We start from the raw sequence: 23,276 nt of genomic DNA on the forward strand, positions 1-23,276 counted from the left end.
GTTAAACCTTGTGGACATTCTGATAAAAAATTCACAGTGAAACTGAAGGTTCTCTAGAATGATAAAGTAATTATCCGTTGTTTTCCATAGGAAGGTGAGAATTTTTTTAAATCTACTAGCTATAACCACATAATCTGGTGTAAAGAAACATTCCAGATTTTTCTTCCAAGTGATGAAGACAAATACACATCTCCTACTAGACTTTTTTTATGCCCAGTTTCACATCCGTTTCACAAGCAACAAGTCATCTGCTTCACATTAGTAGTTAAACAGGTACTTAACATTTCTGCTGAATGAGCAGCTATCAGAGAAAATAAATTATTATAATACAGCCTGGTGTTTGGAGGATAGAATAATATGCCTAAACTTTTTCAGTCATATTACAGCATTGGAACACAAAGCCAATGAAATTTTATGCAAGCACAAAGACGTGTCTGTGTTAGAGCCATATGAGACTGGCACCACAAACTGCACAACTCTGAGTCTATTACAGAATGATGCTCAGAAGTTAATTTTCCCTGTGATGTCGATGTAGGTTAAAAGTGCAAATAAACCTTGCTCAGCAGGAGCCCCACTCATGTACAACTAATAAGAACATTAAAGTTGAACATGTTTGTTTCCATATATTCCTCCTAGATGCTTCTGTCTCTACTGATTGTAGGATATAGGTTATTTCTACCCCTACTATTAACTTCACATAAGCTTGAGTAATCAGGCAGCTTTTTGGATGAAGGTATATAGCAGTATTTAAAACATTAGCCATTTCAATCTACATCTCTATGAGTTTGTTTTCTATCCATTCTTCAACTAGTTGGTCTCCTAAAGTCAGCTTTGAAAACAGATATGGTTCCGGGGAGAATTTAATACAGGAGCCTTCACCGCAGGAATGCAAGACTACTTGTACTGGCTCAACAGAACCTCATTATTTTCTGACAACCCCTTAGGTACACTTGGTTTGAAAACACTGTGAAATAGGTTGCATTTAAATATGTAGCAGTAGCTGGAAATGCAAGTTATCCAATTCCAACTCTTTCTGAACAAACTCCATTGAATACTGGAGTGCTGTGTCATCCGCATTTTGAAATCTTTGTGAACTTTACTCCAAAATACAAGAGAACAATTATTTATGATATTGTATCAATCACACCGTCAAGTAAGAAGAAAGCAGGAGAAAAGGGGGGGGGGGGGGGGGGGGAAAGAAGAAAAAAAAAGCTGCAAAGCACATCCTTCTACCTCAAAGCCCATGCCTGCACTTCCAGAATATGATTTTTCTCAGTAAGAGTATGTCAGCATTACAGCTTTCCTCAGTCTGATTCAAAGCAAAAGCAACAAAATGTCAGGGCTGGCTAATTTTAGTAGAGGTAAAACTGAATAGTTTTCTTACCTTTTTAATGCCAGTTTTCAGCTTCCAGCTCAGCCTAGATCTGTTCTTCACCCTCCTTTTCCCCTCTCCAAACCTTCACTCCTGCCTATCCCTGCCCTTTTATTAAAAAAAAATAAAAAAACACCAACAGAAAACCCACGTTAACCTGAACTCCTCAGCTCTAGCACTAAACTCGAGCCCCCACATCACTCATAGAGCCATAGAATGTCCTGAGTTGGAAGAGACCCACAAGGATCATCGAGTCCAACTCCTGTCCCTGCACAGGACAACCTCACAGTTCACACCGTGTGTCTGAGGGTGTTGTTCAGTCTCTTCTTGAACACTGTCAGGCTTGGGGCTGTGACACCTCCCTGGGGAGCCTGTTCCAGTGCTCCAGCACCTCTGGGTAAAGAACCTTTTCCTAATGTCCAACCTAAACCTCCTCTGGCACATCTTCCTGCCATTCTCTCACTTTCTTGACAACTAGGAAAGCCAGTATGGGAACACACTGTATGTGTCTGTACATCTGCAGGTAACCTCACTGATCTCCATATCTGGACATCCAAGGCAACATTGCTAAAATGAACTGAAGCATTTACAAATATTTTGGATGGGAAAAAATCACTGAACATTCAAGGCTGCTGGAGTAATTTGTAACTCACTTAGAGAAAATAGTTTGTTGATGGGTTTAAAATGGATTTTTAATCCATGTTGCTCCAGGTTAGTACACCACCCCTTTAACAGCCACTAGCCTGGTTATCTGCTCAACTCATCTGCATACAGCATTTTACTACATTTTCACATAGCTGGAAATTATTTCAGAGATATGAAGTAGTGGAAAACCAAGCTACAAACATGAGATTTCTTCACCTATCTAGACTAATAAAACCTTAAAGATGAAGTTGAAAGAACATCGTTTCTGCTGCGAGTTTATTTTCTAGGTGTCTTTGTATTTGGGCAAATTAATCTTATTAATATTTTGGTTTTAATTTTAGGTTGTCTCTGTTGTTAGCCTCATGACTGTTAATATGTCTGTCACTAAATCTGTATTCCATTACCTTTAAACTTAAAAATAATCCATATTTTTAATTTTAAAACCCCTCATTATTTATCTAGGGGAGTGTTTGTTTTTTTTAAAGCAATATGAGTTTTATTTATTCAAGATTTCTTTTGAGGGTTAGAAACATAATTCCCTTTTAAAGGAAAGCTGAATCTTGCATAACCACATGATTTTAGGGTTATGGCCTGTTAGAAAGAAATAACACATATTAGAAGACTCACCCATGAGAACTGGCAGCAGTGAGTGCAATGCTGGTCTTTCAATCATCATAACAGAATGTTTGGAATCAAATATATAAAATCAGAATAAAATGTGACAAATATTTCTATCAGTCTCAGTTGTATAACACTCTGTTTATATGCAGCGTACAAGCCAAATCTAAGTTGGCATAGTCCCTGTAAACCAGAATGAGAAAGAAAGCTGTAGGCAAATATGACTAATACTTGTTTAAGAGCAAAAGCTTCTCTGAATCTCAAAAAAAAAGTAATTCTGTTAGAGACAAGATAAACATTATTTCTTATTTTATTTTTCCCTTGTCATATATCTCTAGTGATTATTTAGTAAGCTGTAGAAATGGATTTTTAAAGACAACAGCATTAACATGTAGAAATGAATAAGATATGTGAGGCTTTGCTGTGCTTCTTCTCGTAATAGAAAACATTGTCACTTCATAAAATAATAATCAGAAGCCATAACTTCTAAGAAAATTAAAGTCACACTCCATCTATCTGTCCATAAGATGATGATATTTTTCTTACAATATTTAACACCATGATGCCTGGTTGTGGCACACAGCTAAGGAGTTTACTTTTCAATGATTTCAGTGTGCTTTGAGCTAGGTGTTAAAAGAGAATCCCAACAAAATATATTAGATTATCTGAAACAGATGTATCTGTTGGTTTAGACATTCCATGCACTTACTAAAGTGATTATTTGAGTGTCCAGAAGCAATAATCATTTTCTGTGAAAAATATACTGAAAATATTGACATTATCCAGATCAGTCTCTTGCATACACAGAGCAGTAGTGGAATGAAGTATTTGCTGGAAGTTAGCTTCCAATCAGCCTTCCTCCAGTAACACTGTTCGCTGCTTTAAGTGAGAAGTTCTCATTTCAAAAAAATTATCATAGAGTCATCTTTCTTAAAAAAAAAGCTATTTTTTTAGTCACTGTTTCATCCCATGCACTTCCAGGAGTCAGTCTGGGCTATTTGAAGTAATCACCTACATTTACACAACGTATGCAGTGGTGAAGTACACTACTGCCCTTTGGTGTGTATTCCTGACACAAATATACATAAACATACTGCCCAAGTAGCTGACTTAACAGTTCAATTCAAAGTATCAGACATTGAATTCTTATAAAAGATTTTGAATCAATTTGTCTCCTCAGCAGCCTTATGAGGTTCAAAAATGGCTTGTTATTTGGGAAGGGTTGGCCTTTGGTGGAGGACACTGTTGAATTATACCCGGTCAGCAGGATGGACCACGTGTACACCGAGGAACATGGGCCAAGATGAAAACAGCTCCAGTAACCACACAGAAACAGTCTTACGTGATCAGCAGTGATACGTAGTCCTTCCGTGTCTTGAAGGACTAAACTTAGAAAAGAAAACTGAAGAACAAAATAAAAAGCTAAAGCCAAAAATGTGACATCAGCATAAGAAGACACTGACACACTCATTTTTCTGTTTTATACTGAAGAACTCATTCACCTTTTGTTTGTCAAATGCTTTTGATCTCATTTAGTATGGTGGTAGGCATATTTAGCTTTTGTACTACCATGTCAGAGAAATTACCTTTCCCGTAGTATACAAGAGGGAGTTAAAATACATTAATATACAGGATGAGATTAAAATAATTTACAGACTCATTTTAACATATTAAATACATAAACCAAATATGAGTAAAGCAAATGCAAAGCAATAATAAACATATAAAGCTAACCTGTAGGTTTGCTTGCAAAATGGTCAATACATTGTATACAGCTAAACATATTTCCTCTACATTTTAAAAGAGGAATATTACATAAAAGTTAACTCAGAGATGTTTGTATGTAACAACACTAACAGTACGTAAGAGACTCTATCAACAGTGACAGACTAATTAGAGGCTCTGTCAGCAAACAATTGCAGACTAACACCCAGTGTTAGTAAGAACACTGCTGGCAATGCTGTATCTTCTCTGTTGTCTACAGATGAGGGATGTGGAAATGCAAAGGGAGTTCAAAAGAGGGCCAAAATAATGAACTAGGGGACAGGAAAAATAAGCCCTATGATATGAGACTTAAAGAGCTCAACTTATAAAATAAGTGCTTGATCACAAATACATGAAATAACTTCTTGATAGTGGGAGGCCTTTGAACCTTGCTGATAATGACATAACAAGATCCAATGACTAGAAATGGAAATTAGACAACTCGACTTCAAAGTAACCGAAATTTCACAAAAGATGAAATTTCAGAGAAATGACAGTGATTAAATACTTCAACAACTTAGCTTTACTAACACCTTGAGCCTGTAAAGTGAGATTAGATATATTTCGACAAAACAGAATTATTTTCTCTTTTGGAACAAATTCCTTGGCTTGTGATCATGGTATGAAAGGAAGAGTAAGGCTGGAGAGTCTTTCTGGGTTTGAACTCTTTGGACTGGATTAATATCAGTCTCTTCTTTTATTTCTGAGCCCCAGGGAGACCAAGACTTGCATGAACATCTCCCACATGTTCTGTAGTTCCACATTAAGATAAGGATTACAAATTTCATGCTTTGGGAATTGTCAAAATGCCTGTAAAGAACTGAAAATAACAGTTTTTCCTCAGCACCTTACTTAGTGCAAAGAGGGCAAGGATTCTTATTTCCCTCAAAAGCAACAGAGTTTAGCTGTGGGGAAGGGTAAGACATGGAGAAGTATGAACCTCTGAGCCTCCCAACTGGTATCCTTTATAAATAAATACATAAAAATAATTTAATTTGGTGTAGAGAAATAAATTTTCTCTCCAGTGAGAATGGCAGAAACCTTTATGTTTCACAATTTCTGACTTTAAATGAGTAATTCGACTCTCTCCATATCATTGTCACTGCAGAAAACTCACTTTGTTGTTACATGCACTAAACATTTTTTTCCAAGTATTGAAATACTTGGTATTGCCTGATGATCTGTAGTACAAACAAGACCAAACAAGAAGTTCTCATGGTCTTTGACATAATTAATTTTATGTAAATTAATTAAAAGTAATTTATTTTTTAATTGCATTTACCATCTCTCCAGTGTAAACAAAAGGTGAAATTCATATATATATGTACACAAACATGATTCATGTGCCTAAATAGATCAATTTTACATAGTACTCCTTTTCCTTTTGCTAGTAAAATATCACATTTCCGCATGTGCTATTACTAATCAATTTCTTATCATTTTTGTGTTCCTATTGCACTTGGAAACTAAGAATGCAAACCAATAAAAACATTTTTGCTGTTTCCTGCCTCAGCCCAAATGACTCAGTTATTTCTAAGATGGATACTAAGGATTATAGCTTCTTGATAGTGGGAGGCCTTCTTACAATATTTTGCCTATGTAATAAACATCTTTAAATATATTTTAACTGTGTGAAAATAATTTTCACCTTTTTAGGCAGAAATATAGTATCCCAGCACCCAGACTTCAAAGACTTAAGGACTTAAGATGGGACACAGAAATGTCATTTATGTTACATATATTTTTTCTACTGTGGAAAAATACCTATATTTCAAAATTTTTTGCAAACTATGTAATCCCACAGATCTGTAGTTGCTTGGATAAACTGAGGTGCAAGTTTCCGGAGTGACTTCTAGGGGAATCTTGGCAGCTGTGACTCTGAGAACTCCCCTCCTAGCAGATTACTCCAGAGTCCTTCAATGTCCTCAGTCCCAACCTTGCAGCAAAGAACTGGGAGATGTGACTTAGGCTGAGTTTCTCAGTGGTCAGAATGCAGGTTTTCCCTTGAGAAATAAGGTACCCAAGGATTTCAGATTCAGAGCTGCTGGTTACCTTGTGTCAGAGCATCCAATGCGGGTCTCTCCCACAGGTGCAGAACCACCATGTAACCCATCATAATCGCAGGAGAGATTTTATCCACCTTTTGTTGAGTTTCCAAAGATGAGAGGTTTCAAATGAAGCATTTAGGGTAATGGAACATTTTGATTTTTAAAAAGAAAAAAAAAAAAAAAGAAAAAGTGACTACATTTGTTAACTGAAGTCAAAGAGAGCTCTGCTTTGGATAGAGGGCTGTAGAAGGATGAGCACTCCAAAAAGTTAGATTTTTGTCACCTTAGAGTGGTCTCCCATAATTAATGGAAGCTTTTTACCCGAATCCCTTCGTTCCTCATCAGTCAAATTTGGTTAATAACATACCATCACCTCTCAAGGGTGCTGAGAAGTTTTATTATTTCATGTTTATGAAGCACTCAGATACCACAGTGATGATGCCATAGGAAAGTCTGTCAAGACTGTCAAGAAAGTAATTATTCTGTCTTCAAAGCAGGTTTCTAACAACATGCACTAAAAAGATGAGGCATGAACTGAACAGTGAAGGAAGAATAAACTGTTTCTGAGCAAATCCCACTCACTGAATGTATTTTTCAAGGCATGCTAATGCTTTTCTTTTTTTTTTTTCATGTAAATAAAAATTAAACTGGGAAAAAGGGAATCTGAATAAGTTTGCCTGCATAGAAATTATACTATTTCTTAAATTTTGAGTACTGGCTGTGCAACCCCACAAAGCTCTTCTAATGCTGAGTCTTTGTATAATCTTTCAGATATTACAACACATTGTTAGACGTGTTTTACCATATATATTTAATGTATTTAATATAGCACACATCCAGTGTGTTTTAATCTCTATATTTATGTAAATGGGAATCTAGCTACTAAGCTTTACAGTGAATGTATGTTCATTCAGCACATAGTTTTATTAACTGAAAGCTTAGTTTTGGTAATCTGTTCAAGGAAATATGACCAACCACAAAAAGTTTAAATTGAAAGTACCTACAAAAAGCATAAACATATGCAGAGGTCTTTTTAATGACCATGTGAGTTTTAATGGGTTTCTCTCTTTCTAAAATTGGTCAAGTCCCATTTGAATTGGCTAAATGTATCACCAGTAAAACTCAGAAGTCTTGGGTCAGACTCAAGCACAGGATATGTTGATTTTGTTAACAAAAAGCTTGAAGATTAAGCTGCAGTCATACACAACAACAGCAGTGCTCAGACGTCTCTGTCTCAGCCACTGACTTAATCTTTCTGAGTAGAACACCTGAACTGGGAATGTGTACAGGAACCCAACAAAAGGTACTCAGTTCTCATACAGACACGCCGCATTACACAAAGGAAAAGATAATTGATCACCTAGCTGACAGCATCTTGTCCTGGCTCCTGGCTTTTGCTTCCTGCCAAACTTTGAGTTTAGCATCAGCTCAAAGTTTATTATGCTGAGGGTGGATATCACCTTTTGGACAAGCAGCAAGTCCCACCTAACTCCTCCTTTCAACTGCATGCCAGGCCAGAAGCTCATGCTCCTCAGGGTGGTAAAAGGTCATTAGCCAGCTACTGTTATGATGATCCTCTGAACTGCCCAGGTATAATGTCTAATGAGAGCTGTGCATCCATGTCGGACAATGGTAACTCAGTGCTGTATTGATGAACATTGTATTTATGTCTTACGTACTTGATAATGAGGTACACAACATACTGCTGGGCTAATTTTAACTGCTTGAAAACCCTTCACATGAAATCATTTCAGAGCTTGAATAGGAAGTAAAAATTTAAAAATAATTAAATAGATAGATAGATGATAGATAGATGGATAGATAGATAGATAGATAGATAGATAGATAGATAGATAATAATTTTAAAAAATAAGGGGGGGGTGGGAGGGGTGGGGGGAAGGGACCATGCTTCCTATCTCTACAATTTGGAGCTTGATTTTGTTTTGGAAAAAAATGAAGACAGAATATGACATGTTATTTTAATGCCTGGGGAGTGTCATAGTGACACTGAAACATAGATGAGTGAAAAGATACAGAAAGGCAACTGCTCCAATTGCTCAGTTGTTTCTTCATGCCCCAATTAGACATGAGACATTGAATAAGTTATCTTGTCATATCAGCTGAAATGGAAGAGACAGAAATAAAGTAGTTTTTTCAAGTTTTTAAAGTCCAAGCAATCAGTAGTGCTTTGCTGGCGCTTTTGGTAATCCCACATTAACAGCACACAGTCATGCGACAGGGTGCATCCTGCTCCCAAAAGCACGCTTACCTTGATGGGCAATTTCAAAGTATTTCGCAAATATATCTCTGGGTTTACTTGGAACTTACCATTGAATTCCTTCTCCCCTAACTCTAGCTTGGCCAGAGAGATACTCATTGCAATTCACATCCTTTATTATGCAAAGGAGATTATTTCAGGCACTTTTACCCAAGCCCATATTTGACAGTTGTGTTATTTAAAACCACAAGTTGAGTACAAACAACTATAGCATTTGAAAGGACCTAAGCTGCTAATGATTTGGGCTAAGTTTTTAAATTAGTATATTCTGTTATTCTCGATTCATTAGCATAAAGATCATGGTTATCTTTGTACTTTCTAGAGGTAACTGAATTGGAATAAAATATAGAGACTATTTTCATTATTCCCCAGGCCTGATAGGTTTTTATTTCTTAATCAGTGTTAAAACTTTCATCTGATTTTAAGCCAAGCTTCCTGGCAGCACAGTGTGCAGATTTAAAATACAGTGAATCTACGGGGTGGAGAAAGGGTTAATTGGCTTAATATCAATGAAAACTTGATTTGTTACCAGTCAAAACCTGTACCATTTGTTTCAGTAAATTTTTGTACCCCACAGAGAGGTGTTTTTGTTATATGCGAATACCACATATCTAGTCAACTTGGAGGAAAGTGAATGTTTCTAATGAAAAGGAAGAGACCAAAAACAAATTCATAAATTTGACCAAAGTGTGATGTCCTGGTCCAAAAACGGCAAAATTTCTTTTGCCAATAATTTTTTTTTATATACAATTTAACAAAGTGAAACTTTTCAGCACTTCAAGGGATAATTAGGAAGAAATTAATACTGACTCACACTGGAAATTTACATTCCCTCCAGGTTCCCTGTACAGAGAATGGAAATAGAGCACTTCAGAGGGCATGAAAAGATGCTGCACTTAGTTGTCAAGAAAAAACCCAGTCTCCTTCCATTGGCCACAGAGTGAGCAGTCTCTTACCTCATTCATTAAGCTTGGCATCTAAAGCTTAGACTGTACAAATGAAAAAAGGTTAAACAGAGTTATCAGCTGAAACAAAGCTGAATACATCATTGTGCACCAAAATTTCAGCTTTCACTTCTCCAGAAGTAAGCTTCTTTTCTTTCATTTTGACCTGAATTAAGGTGGTTTTTTTCTGCTTATTAAAGGTGCCTAGAGCAACTTTCTTATGAGGAGAGACTGAGAGAGCTGGGTCTGTTCAGCCTGGAGAAGAGAAGGCTGAAAGGTGATCTCATCAATGTTTATAAATATATCAAAGGTGGATGTCAAGACAATGGGACCAGACTCCTTTCAGTGGTGCCCAATGACAGGATGAGGGGTTACAGGCATAGACTGAAACTTAAGAGGTTCCATCTAAATATGAGGAGAAACATCTTCGCAGTGAGGGTGCCAGAGCTCTGGAACAGGCTGCCCAGAGAGGTTGTGGAGTCTCCTCTGGAGACATTCAAAACGACCTGGACACCTTCCTGTGTGATCTGCTCTGGATGAACTTGCTTTGGCAGGTGGGTTGAACTAGACGAGCTCCAGAGGTCCCTTCCAACCCCAAGCATTCTGTGATTCTGTGATTTATCATTCAGTCCACCAAAGCTAAACCTATTGTTTTTCCAGCTCCACTGACATTATTTCCCTAACAACTATATGAAACTACAGCAGCAGGAGTATACTGCATACTCATCCTGACAATAATTAAACAAATGCTCCCATAAGGCTTCCCTGACATTATGATCTTTTAATTTTGCTTGGAAGAAGAACATTTAGATCAAAAAGATACGTTCTGATGTCATTTATATTGGCAGAGTTGATCTATCACTTCAGTCTCTGTGACCTTGATAACACTTAGACATCTTAACACCGTGGTGGTCTCCCTTCAAAAAACAGCAGAGGCACACTGTGCGCAGAGCTTTCCAACCAGATATGCCAGCCTTATTTACATTAGAAAACATACAGGAGGATTTACTGGTCTGTAGCTTGGCCTTATAAGCAACAATGAAGAATATTTAAGAAATAAAACCAAGAAGTCAGCAAAATGCATTGTAATTAGAGGGAAATGCTTTGCTTTTCAGTAGTACAAGGAACAGATCACTGAAAAAAAATTGTAAGATATTGAAAAATAATCTTCTATAAAGGTTTAAATATACTTCTATAATGCTACAGGCAGCTTATTATTGCTTCAGGGAAGCAATGCACAATATACATGTTCCATGTACACTAGAAATTCTATTATTATGAACAGGATATATCTATAAAACTATCCATCATCAAAACAGAAGCTAAAAGAAAAAGTGATGGAAAAATTGAATGTTGTGGGGGTTTTTCATCGAGCAAAACACAAAGCCAATGTCTGTCCTAGAGGACACAAACATAAACAATGTATAAATAACATGTCATGCCCCACCATTTTCTCATTCCAGCTTTCCGCAGCAAAGAATTTAGATGTACCCAGGTAAGACAGAAGATTTCTCCCGAGTATCCATATTCTTACCCCTTTTTATAGCCCTTTCACTGACATGGGAAAGGCAACAAGTTTTTATTCCATATATCTCAAAGCCGAGTTTCTTCTTCATTCCATTTTCCCTAGATCCTTCTAAATTGTATTGTAAAAGCTGTCCCTTTGTGTTTACTTTCCCATCATAATTCATCAGCACTCACACACAAAAATAATTATGTTTTTAGAAACTGAGTTTGGTGATTCTGGCATTTCATCCATACCTGTAGTATTTCAAAATGTGAGTGATGTCCCATGTTGTCATGACTAACAAGATAATTGACTGAAAAGAAAAATAAAAGGTGCAGAAATGAAAGGGAAGTAAAATGGATATCTGAATGTAGGGCTTTTAGTTCTTCATCCAAGAACTAAAGGTTATAAACAGAAACGGCAATGTCCTTCAAAACAGAAAACACCATGCACAATCCATGCTTCTCCCTGGTAGAGAAAATTATTCCATGTCTATCAAGTTGATTAAAGGGCACTTCTATTGGCCCTATGAAGCCTCAGCTTTTCAATAACATAGGCCTGTGAGAGGAGCTTTCCCGGGGACAGGAGAGCACCCTCCAAAGTTCACAAGAGCTCAGAGCCCCAGGCTGCCCAGTGTATGTGTGCATGGAGCCTGTCCCACGGGCAGGCTGAGCGCCAAGGCAGCCACGCGGCGGGAAGCTTGCAGGAGGTGAATCACGCTGTGTTCACATCTGCCTTGGGATGCTGCTCTTCCAGACATATAAAGACACGGCCACTGAGTCCCTCCCCTGTAAATGAGACATTTTCCTACAGCGAACAGCTTGGATATTAGAGTAGCAATGTACCATTTACTGAAAGCAAAGTAATATTGATATCAATCATAATGTTAAAAGAACTTTTTCTAAAGAAAAGAGACTTTGAGGGAGTTTAGCAGCTAACCACTTCAAGATGTTGAGAAATTTTCTGAGGAAGTGAAATTTCTGATTGAAATAGCTCCATGTTTACAAATTTAAGCTTTTGTCAATGTCTGTTGCTCTGGGATGTCAACTACACAAAGAAATTTTGAGACTGTTTCACTCCACAGCAGCATCATGAACCTTGCTGTTCAGCATTAAAAATATATATATATTTGTCACAAATACTTTTGTGTGGTCCATAAAGTCATTAAGAAATGTTTGTTCCCTTGGAATCAAATACTGCTTTTATAGATGCTACCTATGCGAATTCTCTGAGCATAGTCTGGAAAAAAAAAAAAAAATACTAATTTCAGAAATATCAAAATAAACTGGTTTGAAATGGTTGACTTTTATTCCCACTTTTTTTTTCAGCTAAACTGTCTGTGGGATCCAGTGGTAACAGTCTGTAAGTAGACATGGGTTAGCTGAAAACACAGCATCTAACCACAGATTCACAAACATGACACAAAAGATACAATCCCACCAGGAACTGCCTCACAGCTCCAGAACTTTCTGTTCTGTAAAACAAGAGCAGGGACAGACTTCTGAAACAAAAACAAAAGTCAAGTTAACATTTCTTCAGTCATATGAAACCTTGAACAGAAAGCAAGAAGAGAGGGTGAAGAGCTGTGGAGGAGCTCCTGCAAAATGTAACCAGAAATGTCCATCCTGCGAGGGGCGGTATTAGTGCCATCATGCCATCATTGTTGCTCTGTTAAATCTCTTCCTAATAATCCCCGTAGTCTCTCTCCCTCAGCAGGAGACCTGAGGCTGCCCATAGCACATAAGAAAAGAAAGAAGAAAAATGAATTTGCAGGTTGCTTTCAAAGGAAAATCATAGTGTTCATATTCACTCTCTAAAAGAACAATTAAACAGAACAGTAGGAGTCCTGCTGACTCCAGTTAATGCTAAATCAGGATTCTGTATTTTTGCAGCGTATAATTATAATTTTGTCCATCTGCCATAATGATGGCTCCATGCAACATTTTAATTATAATATTTTATTTATACAAACAGTACTGTAAATGCTACGGCTTCAAATGTTTGCATTAAAAATCTCAAATAAAAACATAACATGCTTTCCAAAAAAAGTCAAAATATCTACGGGTTTGTGGGCCATATGCTGAACTAATGGAGAACTGAAATTACCTATTCCATTTTTAAATTATTTCTTGCATGTAGAGCAGATTTTTCAGACAAAATACCCTTTTTTCCTGAGAAATACAAGCCTGAACAAAGCTGTTGTAGGGAGAGTCAGCTTATAACAGAAGTATGAAAATGGAAGTATGGAAATTCCATTACAAAGATTTATTGGGGCTGCACTGTGAGTGCCCCATGCATGCTAATTTCTGGGCTTCAAGTGCTGCCATGCTTTTATACTGGACACTATTCCCCATTGTATACTGTGGACAGATGTTTTCAGGCTGTACAGCTTGCCCCCACAGCAACATTTTTTTACAAAATGTTATTTTTAATAGAAAATATATATTTACTAAAGTATGTATTTTTAGAAATCACATACATCTTCTCTATTTACACATGGATTTTATGTTTCAAAATACAAGGAAAAAATTCTTTGTGTTCTACACAGTAGTCCCATACACAGGTACAAAAATCTACTGGAATCCCTTGAAACCATAGTGTAAGAAAAAGCACATTGTTCCTGAAATATTAATTTCTTTTCAGAAGTAGATAATGAAAATACTTAAACATATCTTAAAATAATTTATAAGCCCTTGGAAAAGCCTGATAAGATGAGAAAATTTAAAATCAGGAGGAATAATTTTCCCCCATTAAAATTAAGCAGGAGCCTACTGAAATTAATTTATTTTGCCCATGCTAAGATTTTAAATGGTGATTCCCACAGAGACAGAATTGTTGAATATGGGTTACAGCAGACAGGAGCAAGAGAGAATGTTCTGTGTCTTATTTCGCTTTGAGACAGATTCAGAGAGAGGAAACAACAGGCACCCACCGGTCAGGTCTCGTAGTGCTGATTGGTGCCTGGATATGTGGTAGCTGTCCACAGGAAGCCCATCAAAAACCTGCAGAATACTTACCACTTACACTATTTCAACTTATCAGTATCACTGACCTTCAGATAGCTTCGTGAAGCTTTTAAAAAGGCTGCACAAAAGTTGCTTGACAGGGGAAACCACCTTGGCGTTGTGCTAGCTTCAAACCCATGCGCCCTGAAGGAAAGCATCTGTGAGTTGCCCTTGTTTTTTTCCTCTGCTCTTCTGCTTTTGAAAGGCTTCTACTGAAGAAAAGAGTTTTAACCAAGGGATTATCTTGTGTTTTGGAGTCTTCTTTGCTCTAACAGATTCATACTATGAGTTGAAATGTGTGGATTGCATGGGATGCAGGTCTTAGATCCAAGCTGCCACCTTGGGCAGCCTTAGGGCACACAGCGAAAGCTCCTTCCTCCCATTTTAAACTGTTTCCTCTACTTCTTCCTTCAGCAAACCAACAGACCCTCTACCAAAAATCTTGGCCTTTTTTGCCTAATTCCAGTGTACAGGATTTCTGTGTTGCTGATTTATGGCTAGATGTAATGTATTAGGACTGCACTATAAAGTTACACTTAATAAACCAGCACAAATACTTTCCTAAATAACTGTCTTTATAGAGAAATTTGGCAGCTCCTATTAGAGATGTATTTTGTTACTTTGAAGCTTCTGGTTGCCTTTCTGGCAAGAGAAGGAATCAAATTAATGTGCTATTAAAATAAATTGAGCAACATGCTAATTATTGCCAGAAACAAATTAGTGAAACCAGATTGTATTATTTTGATCAGATAAATAAGTACTTCCTCCTCCATGTGACTGTTTTCTGTTGTTGTGAAGACAGGCTCTGAAAATAATTTTGACAATGCCGTTTGACAACTGCTTCATGCTTTGCTGGTAAAATGAGTGCTTCTGTTTCTACCACTGTTCCCTCTTGCACTAAATACAATTGGCCCGGTACTACAAAGCACTTCAAAAGGAAATAGAGCAGGATACAGGCAGCATAAAAACTAAGCTTCCCAAAATTGCCTGCACCTTAACTGTAATCTCACAACTGATTTTCTGAACCGAACATCCAGTAGTGACTACAGCAACTTTCGTCTATTTCCACTAAATTTTATTGTGAGAATACAGACAGCTAAATGAGCATGGATAACCGGCATAAAGTTACGTGATGTCTCTGCAGTGCCGTAGTCTCTGCACAAACATCTGGCTCCTGGTAGACATTTTTATCTATTTATAGGAATTTACATAAAAGACAGGTTGAGTTAATTATTTTCGGAACTGAAACCAAATTCTTCAGTTCTTCCAGTGGTGCTTGGCTAGGAATCTGGCTGTGCTGTGACCTGGATTTTCAAATCTGGTTTCCAGAAGTGTCTAAATGATTTAGAAGCTTATGTCCTATTTCCAGTGGCAAATTATGTGCTTGCTAACTCACCTTTGATTGGGGAATAAAGTAATATTTTTTCTGCAACAATGCCATGTAGGTTTTGTTTTGGTTATTTTCTGTTGGGTTTAGGGTTGTTTTTTAAGAAAACTTCAGATGTCCTGCAAAAGCTGTAGATTTTCTTCTAATTCAAATAATAATGGTGTAAAACCTTAAAGTACAATCTAGCATGTACTGTCTAGGAAGCTGTTCAAAGAAAAAACTGGCACTAACTGTCCATGTGATCAAACAGTGATCTTACTCAGGGCCAAACCAGAACATCTCTGCCCAGTGTTTTAAGGAACTGGGTCACCCCACGGATATCGTAGGTTCCCATGACTTGCTTCATTCTGTTATTTGGACAAAAAACTCACAAAATTTCCAGCAGAGGCCTGAAATCTGTTTGGGTTATACATCCTTTGTTTGAAAGTAAAAGCCTCAGGAAATCTGCTCCATTTCCAGGAAATCTGCTGTTTTTTTCAGGAAATCTGTTGCATTTTGTGCTACAGAGCTACAACAAAACAATGCTATCTGTTTTCACATTTTTTAATTCTGACTTTCGTTTTGAAATTTCATTCAAGTAGCAATATATGAAAGTTTTTGATCAGTTTTCAATGTTCACGACAAATAATACTTGACTGGGTTTTTAACCATGCTTCTATGTTGACTGTAGTTATTTTTTCAGACAGCACATAAAAGCTAATTCTCATTTTCTTGTTACACTTAGTTATGCTTTTTACAAACTGTTGGTGGCTTAGGGTCTTTGATTTTCCTTCCTTGTTTTTAAGTTGAATGGGAGGACCCCATCCAAGCTTGGTTTAAAGAAGAGCTGATTTTGTTGGTTATTTTGACTAAGATGGTGCTCTTAGGACACGGAGTTGTCTGGCATATGCCCCTGCATCAGTTTGCTTGGCAAGAGTCATCTGCACTGCAGGGTTTTAGCCAAGAGAAACAAACATTCTCCTTGATGCGTGCACAGTGTGCTGGAGAAAGGCAGTGGAAAGCCCATCATGAGTTCCCAGCATTTCGGTTGCCTGCAAAAGATTTTTGTGGTCCTGCTGAAAAGCAGACAGGGAGCTACAGTTTGTTGATTGTCACTCGTTCCTCTTTTAATCCGTGGAACATCAACATTTACAATCTAGGCCAAGTTTACTGCTCTAAATGTTTGCAAAAGTCTTTCTTAATCAATGACAGACATGTCTGGTAATTTGACTAACTGTATTTATTCCAATAATTTTATTTCCAAAGGCCCCCAAGCCCACAATAAAGGCAGCCACCCAAATTCAGTAGGTGTAGACTGCCAAAAAAGTGTCTTATCACAAGAGTTGTATAGGGCAATCTTCGTATAGTGTTACTACTCTGCTGTTACTTCTGTGCTCCAGCTAGGTTTAGTTACGAGAAATGAGGTATTTCTGTGAACTAGCTGAATAGAATTCAGATGACCTGTTAGCTAAGTTCTCCCTGGCATCTTTCTCAGTTAAATCTGCTAATGTTTTTGAAACCTTCTCCCTACTTCATCTTACATCCCCTCTACTGACAACCTCAGTCTTTCAATACTATCAAAGCTAGCCTTGGAAAAGTTGTACGGTTTTCATGTGAGTTTTCTCTTTTTGTCCTCTTTCTAATTTAGACGTTGTACTTCTAAGCTCCATTCTACAACAGAATGCCTAGAAATATTTCAAAAAACAGATTATTACAGAACTCCATGTAATTATGAAATTCCTAGTAAACACATAATTTACAGTATTATGAGCTACTGGTAATTTTTGGAATTACTGTAAATTTATAATTTTGCTCATGCTACCTTTTTTTTAATATTTTGAAGACAAGTTTAAGAAGTGCAAAGACCCTAACACAGAAAATGTGGGCCAAAATTTTCATAAATTATTCTTTTGATCCTATATCTCCCATTCAAGAGACAATTTTCAGGTAGCTTTCTTCAGAATATTAAGCTCTTTCCAGATATCTGAAACATAATGTCCAGTATTTAAGGCAGAAAAATATGTTTTCTTATTATAAGGTAAGAGAAATCAACACCCTCTGGTGAACTTTTTAAAAAGCAGCCATTTAGATAAAAGCAGTTTCTTGCACATCTTCCAGAATTTTTGTTCTGTCTTAATTTTTAAAAGTATTTAAGGAATCATTTTTCCAGTCAGATGTCTGTCTGCTTCTACCATTACTGTTTACTGTAAATCGCAAGCCACCATGGGCTATTTCTGCTGTCACAAACACATTATTGTGATTTCAGATGAAGAGGAACCTGCCATAGAAATCTACCAGGAATTTCACAAACACTGAATAAAAATAATCAGTACAGAAAAACAGCAGGAGAAAATTAACTGCAGAAGAATAAAACATTTTGGTTCACTACGGATATCATTCAGCAATAGCTAAAATTGGGTTAAGGCATTTTGAACTAAACTGAATCTGCACACACCCCAGTAAATAGAAAGCTTAAGAAATTGTGTGTGAGTTTAAGGCCAATTTTAAATGAAAATGTAAAACAGGGTGAGAATAGCAGAAAGCCCAGAAATATTGGTATATGTAAAGCTTCAAGGTCCTGCCATTTGGCAAGTAGCTGCACATTAGGAGAGAAGACAATAAGACTATTTTTTACTCTCACTATATTTATTAAGCTGAAAGAAAGTAATGGCACTGGACTGTAATAGAGATAAAGAAAATGGAAAAGTTATAAATTCCATTTTTTGTTCAAATTATGGGACTACTAAGGCTTCTATTACGAAATATCAGGCAGAGACAAGCAGACAAATGGAAACTTGATTGAGCCATCTACATAAAAGACCTGGCAATACAATAGCTGACAAGTCTGAAACGGCCTTTAAAATTCTAGACATTTTAGAATTTAGAATTCTAGACTGAGAAACCAAGCTTTTAAAAAGTGTGTGTTTGTGTATGTACATATATATTTTAATTCTCTCATTTGTGACCAAGGCATTTCACATAACGTTTAGATTTGGGTTTCAGAGATCCTTCTCAAAATTTATGCTTGGTTTGTAAAACCTAAATCTCACTTCACAAATTCTCACAAACACAGATCTATGTGTACAAATTCCATTACTGACTGCACAGATGGTAACGGTAGAACAATGTATGCATAAATGAAAACTTGTTCACATACAAATGGAGATTTCATTAAGGCCACCTTTAAAAATATGACCATGCTATACACTTTCTGATGCTAGTCACAGTCATCATCACATCTTCAAACAGACTAACTCCTGTCAAAACTGCAAAACTGAAACATTTTCACTGCAAAATAGATGATACCTCAAATTAAGTTATTTTCTAGTTTAGCAAAAAGTATACAGAGGAAAAAAGAAGGAAAAAAAAATGCATGCATCTAGATATTTAAGACCCTAAATAAACACTACATTTACTTTTTTGATCACAGACTCTTCTGAAGATTTGCATTTCCATGAGTCAGGAATCATGAACAAGGAATAAGTACTGTACCTGAATGTTTGCCAGCCTCTTTTTGGCATTCTATACTTGGCTGTTATTGCATTTGATTATTGATGGTAATGTTATGCTTCACTCACTCTGAAGGTTATATGGCAGTCTCAGAGTCTTTCCACATCTATCTGTTAGTACCTTCTTTTGTCTTTTCTGAAGCTGCCCTCTCCTGTTCTATCTCCTAGTTCTCAAATCACCACTCCAGGATGATTTCTGAACCATGTCCTTAACTTCACTACACTTACCTCTAGTATTCAGAGATAAACCTCATCTGTCTTTGTAGTAGAACAGTTCAGGGATTTTAAAGAAGGCAGAAGTGCCACCAGCCTGATGCTAGTTATACAACGCCAATGCTGGTGCTGATGGGATGCAGGGAGGCAGTGAAGCCAGGAACAAACTTTTAATACACATATGCAATCTCGAGCAGACCTCGAGAGAAGGGAAACCTATGAATCTTACAGTATCTGGGAAAAACAGCTGCACCACTCTAGAGTTAGCCTGTAGGAACCTCTAATATTAAGTCTGGATGGACAATAAAGTCTAGTCTTAATTTTGAAGCCAGCTAAAACATAATGCATGTAAGTCCAGTCATTTATCCAAGGTCATATAGGGATTGAGTAGCATATCCCAGCAAGAAATGCAAGCTTTCCGAATCACACTCTGATGTCTTTCACTGAGAAATACTGCCTCCTGTGTTTTTTTTCAACAAGGACATTTGCAGATAAGGTTTTTCAAAGCAGTTCCAGAGCCATATATTAGTTCTAAGAATATGTTTTAAACAACCTGGAGGCAATGGATGTTTCCATTGGTAATAAATGGACTTTAAAATAATTATTGTGTCACAAATCATCCCTGAAAATATTTCTCATGTGTAAGCATCCAAACTGAACAAGTCACTTAGGAGATGAGGTCAATGACTTTTCACTTACTTTATGTGTGTATTTTCCTTACATACTTTTCCAAATTTATATCTGCCTCTTGCAAAAAAAAATACTAAGACAGAACTGAGAGGCAAAGACTGAAAAGGAGTTCTGTGTTTGCTGTTCAGATATTTTTCCCAAAGGAAATCTAATAAGATGGCCCATCTTTCTTCTACTGTGAGACGTCTTTCCTCTTACCCGTAGTGAGTATCTGAACTTCCACTACCTCACACTGGTTATACTGGTGTTGCATAGTTGTACCACTGCAGTCTCTCTGTTTTCATTTTATGGGGGCTTTACTTCTGGGTAGCATCAGAAAATCACTGTGCATTTGCTGCTCTTAGCAATCCCCACCCTCTTCTGTAGTCAACATCTAACAGCATATTGACTGCCTGGAAGTGCTGTGTGCTGCATCATGATTCAACAGCACATACAGAAAGGAAATATTCAGCACTGAAATTCATTCCCTTTGTTGTAGACCAAGTCAGTAATAAGGAACAGAATAACTCAAATGCTGCCAGGAATGTATTTTTTGTTTCAAAACATGCCTTAGGTAATGGAGAGGAATTACTAAAATTGACAATGGAAAACAACTCCCTAAATTAGTCTTTGGTTTTAGAACTTTGTCTCAGACTTTCCATAGCTTTACTTTCTTCCTCCTTTATATTTCTCCTGCCCTACCTTTCACCTCAGTTCCCACATTGACTCTTCTCCATGCATTTTTCTGTTTCTTCCAGTGCTCCCAAATGATAGGGGCCACCATGTAGAGCCTGCCTTTAAAGACACTTTATGGCTTTAACAGCTCCTCTGACTACTAACATGAAAATGTATTTTCAAAAGTTGGAAAGCTTGAATTTGCTAAAAGTGGACAAATCACTGAATGGCTGAGGTTGAAAGAGACCTCTGGACATCATCTAGTCCAGCCTCCCTGTTCAAGCAGGATTAGCTAGAACAGGTTGATCATGGCTTTGTCCAGTTCTGAATATCTCCGAGGATGGAGAATCCACAGTGTTTCTGGACAAAGTGTGCCAGGACTTGACCATTCTCAGGGTAAGGAAGTTTTTTCTTATGTTTAAATGGAATTTTCTGCATTTTGGTGTGTGCCCTGTGCCTCTTGCCCTGTCACTGCACACCACTGAGAAGAGCCTGGCTTCCTCTTTACTCTCTTCCATCAGGTAGTTGTAACATTGATAAGATCCCCACAAGCCTTCTTTTCTTCAGACTGAACAGTCCCAGTTCTCTCAGGCTTTCGTAGTATGAAAGATGCTCTCATCTCTTACTTACCTTTGTGACCCTTCACTGGACTAACTCCAGCAAGTCCATGTCTGTCTTTCACTGGTTAGTCCAAAACTCCACACCCAAGTGGCCTCCCCAGTGCTGTGAAACTACTTCCCTCAACCAGCTGACAACACTCCTCCTAATGCAGCTCAGGATGAAGCTGGCGTTCTTTGATGGAAGGGCACATTGCTGGCTCATATTGAATTGATGTCCACCAGGACTCCTAGGTCCTACTCTGCCAACCTGCTTTCCAGCCCCAGCATGTAGTTGTTCCTCCCTGGGTCCAGGACTCTGAATTTCCCTTTGTTGAGCTTCACAAGGTTCCTCTCTGCCCATTTCTCCAACCTGTCGAGGTCCCTCTGAACAGCAGCACATGCAACCGCTGTATCAACCACTCCCCCCAGTTTTGTATCATGTGAAAACTTGTTGAGGCTGCACTCTGCAACATCGTTAATTAAGATATTAAATAGTACTGGCCCCAGTATCAGCCCTCGGGCTACACCAGTGGTGACTGGCCTCCAGACGGGCTTTGTGCCACTGATCACAACTCACTAGGCCTGACCATTCAGTAAGTTTTCAATCCTCATTGCCCGTTGCTCTAACCCACAGTCAGCTTGTCTATGAGAATGAGTCATAAACATATATTCAAACCCTATTATGCTGCAGCTCTTTCTTCCTGTTCTTTTTACATTCTTCTAATAGCATGTTAGAAGGGACGTTATCACATTCCCATACATACTTTAAGGCCCATGACGTTCCCAGAGTCAGGGAAGGTTTGTTTGTTTGGATGGAAGAATCCACACTGTGACTGGCGCAGGAGCTCTGTGGTTCAGAAGGCAGTAATAGCTGACCCTCTAACTTTGCTTCATGTTTTGAAATTTGCTAATGAGTAATTTCCTCCCAGGGACACACCTACATTTCACTTTTTTCATGTGTTGGCTCCATGGTAGAACTGAAATTCACAGGGAGTGTAAGGGAGGTGATGTAATTTCTTAGTTACAGGTTATAAACCCCCCAGGTTTTACATGTCACAGAGGCTACAACTGAAGCTGTATTTCAGAAGACAATATTTTCAGCAGCAGCAAGGGGTTGTGGTCTGGGAAGCGGGGGATTGTCGGTGTGTTTTTTTAAGCTATGGTACTCCTTTGTTCAGCCTCAGGTCCATCAGTCAGTCTCACCTCATGAGATTTCCACAAAGACCAGGGGACCTGCAGCTTCTGCTTACCACCCCAGTAGAAATGATAGGCTTCTGTGAATAATATTTGATCTGTGGAAAAACTCTTTCTGTACTTCTTTTGCTGTTGTTGTTATTTTTAGGCATTCCAAACACCAAAACAATGTTACTGCAGAAACACCCTGTAGCTACCAGATCTTTTAAAGAAATAGCTAACTTAGCATAAACTAGTTAACTCACTACTGATAGTTACACACCCACAGCAGCTCACTGCTCAGTAAAACCATGCACCGGAGTGTTTACTCCCATGAGCAGGCAAGGCTTGTAGCTCTCAATTTAAAACTAGCTTGGGGGGATTCACCTGGGCTTAAGTCCCTCTACAAACTCAAGTGAAAATATGCAGTTAGGTTTTATACACAGAGTGGAGGGTTGAATTTGTAGGTGTGTAGGAGCACTAGCGTAATGGCTTAGCACAAAGTCATGTTCAGGCAGGTAACTCTGGTCAACTGTTTACAGTGAAATAAGAGTTGCTTATATGATAACCAAAATCAGGTCACTCTGTCTGAAAAATTATGCCTATGGTATACTTGCAGATTTGTTTCTTGTTCAGCTGGAAAAAGGGAGGCTTTTTCAATTCTCAGAGCTCAGACTTAGTTATATGAGAAGACCTCATAAATACCCATTTTCTGGGGTACCACATAAAATACGATGCATGTTTTAGGAAGTCTGACTTTCACAGGGCACTGAACAAGAAGGAGCAAATCTGATTTAGAAAATTAAGAACCATTCCTGAGCTCACGCCAGTTTTTTCAGATATATACTTTGTTGTAGCTTTTATAGATATCAAATATGTAGCTAGTCAGCT

This window comes from Nesoenas mayeri (assembly GCF_963082525.1).
Source record: "Nesoenas mayeri genome assembly, chromosome: 4".
Taxonomy (NCBI): domain Eukaryota; kingdom Metazoa; phylum Chordata; class Aves; order Columbiformes; family Columbidae; genus Nesoenas; species Nesoenas mayeri.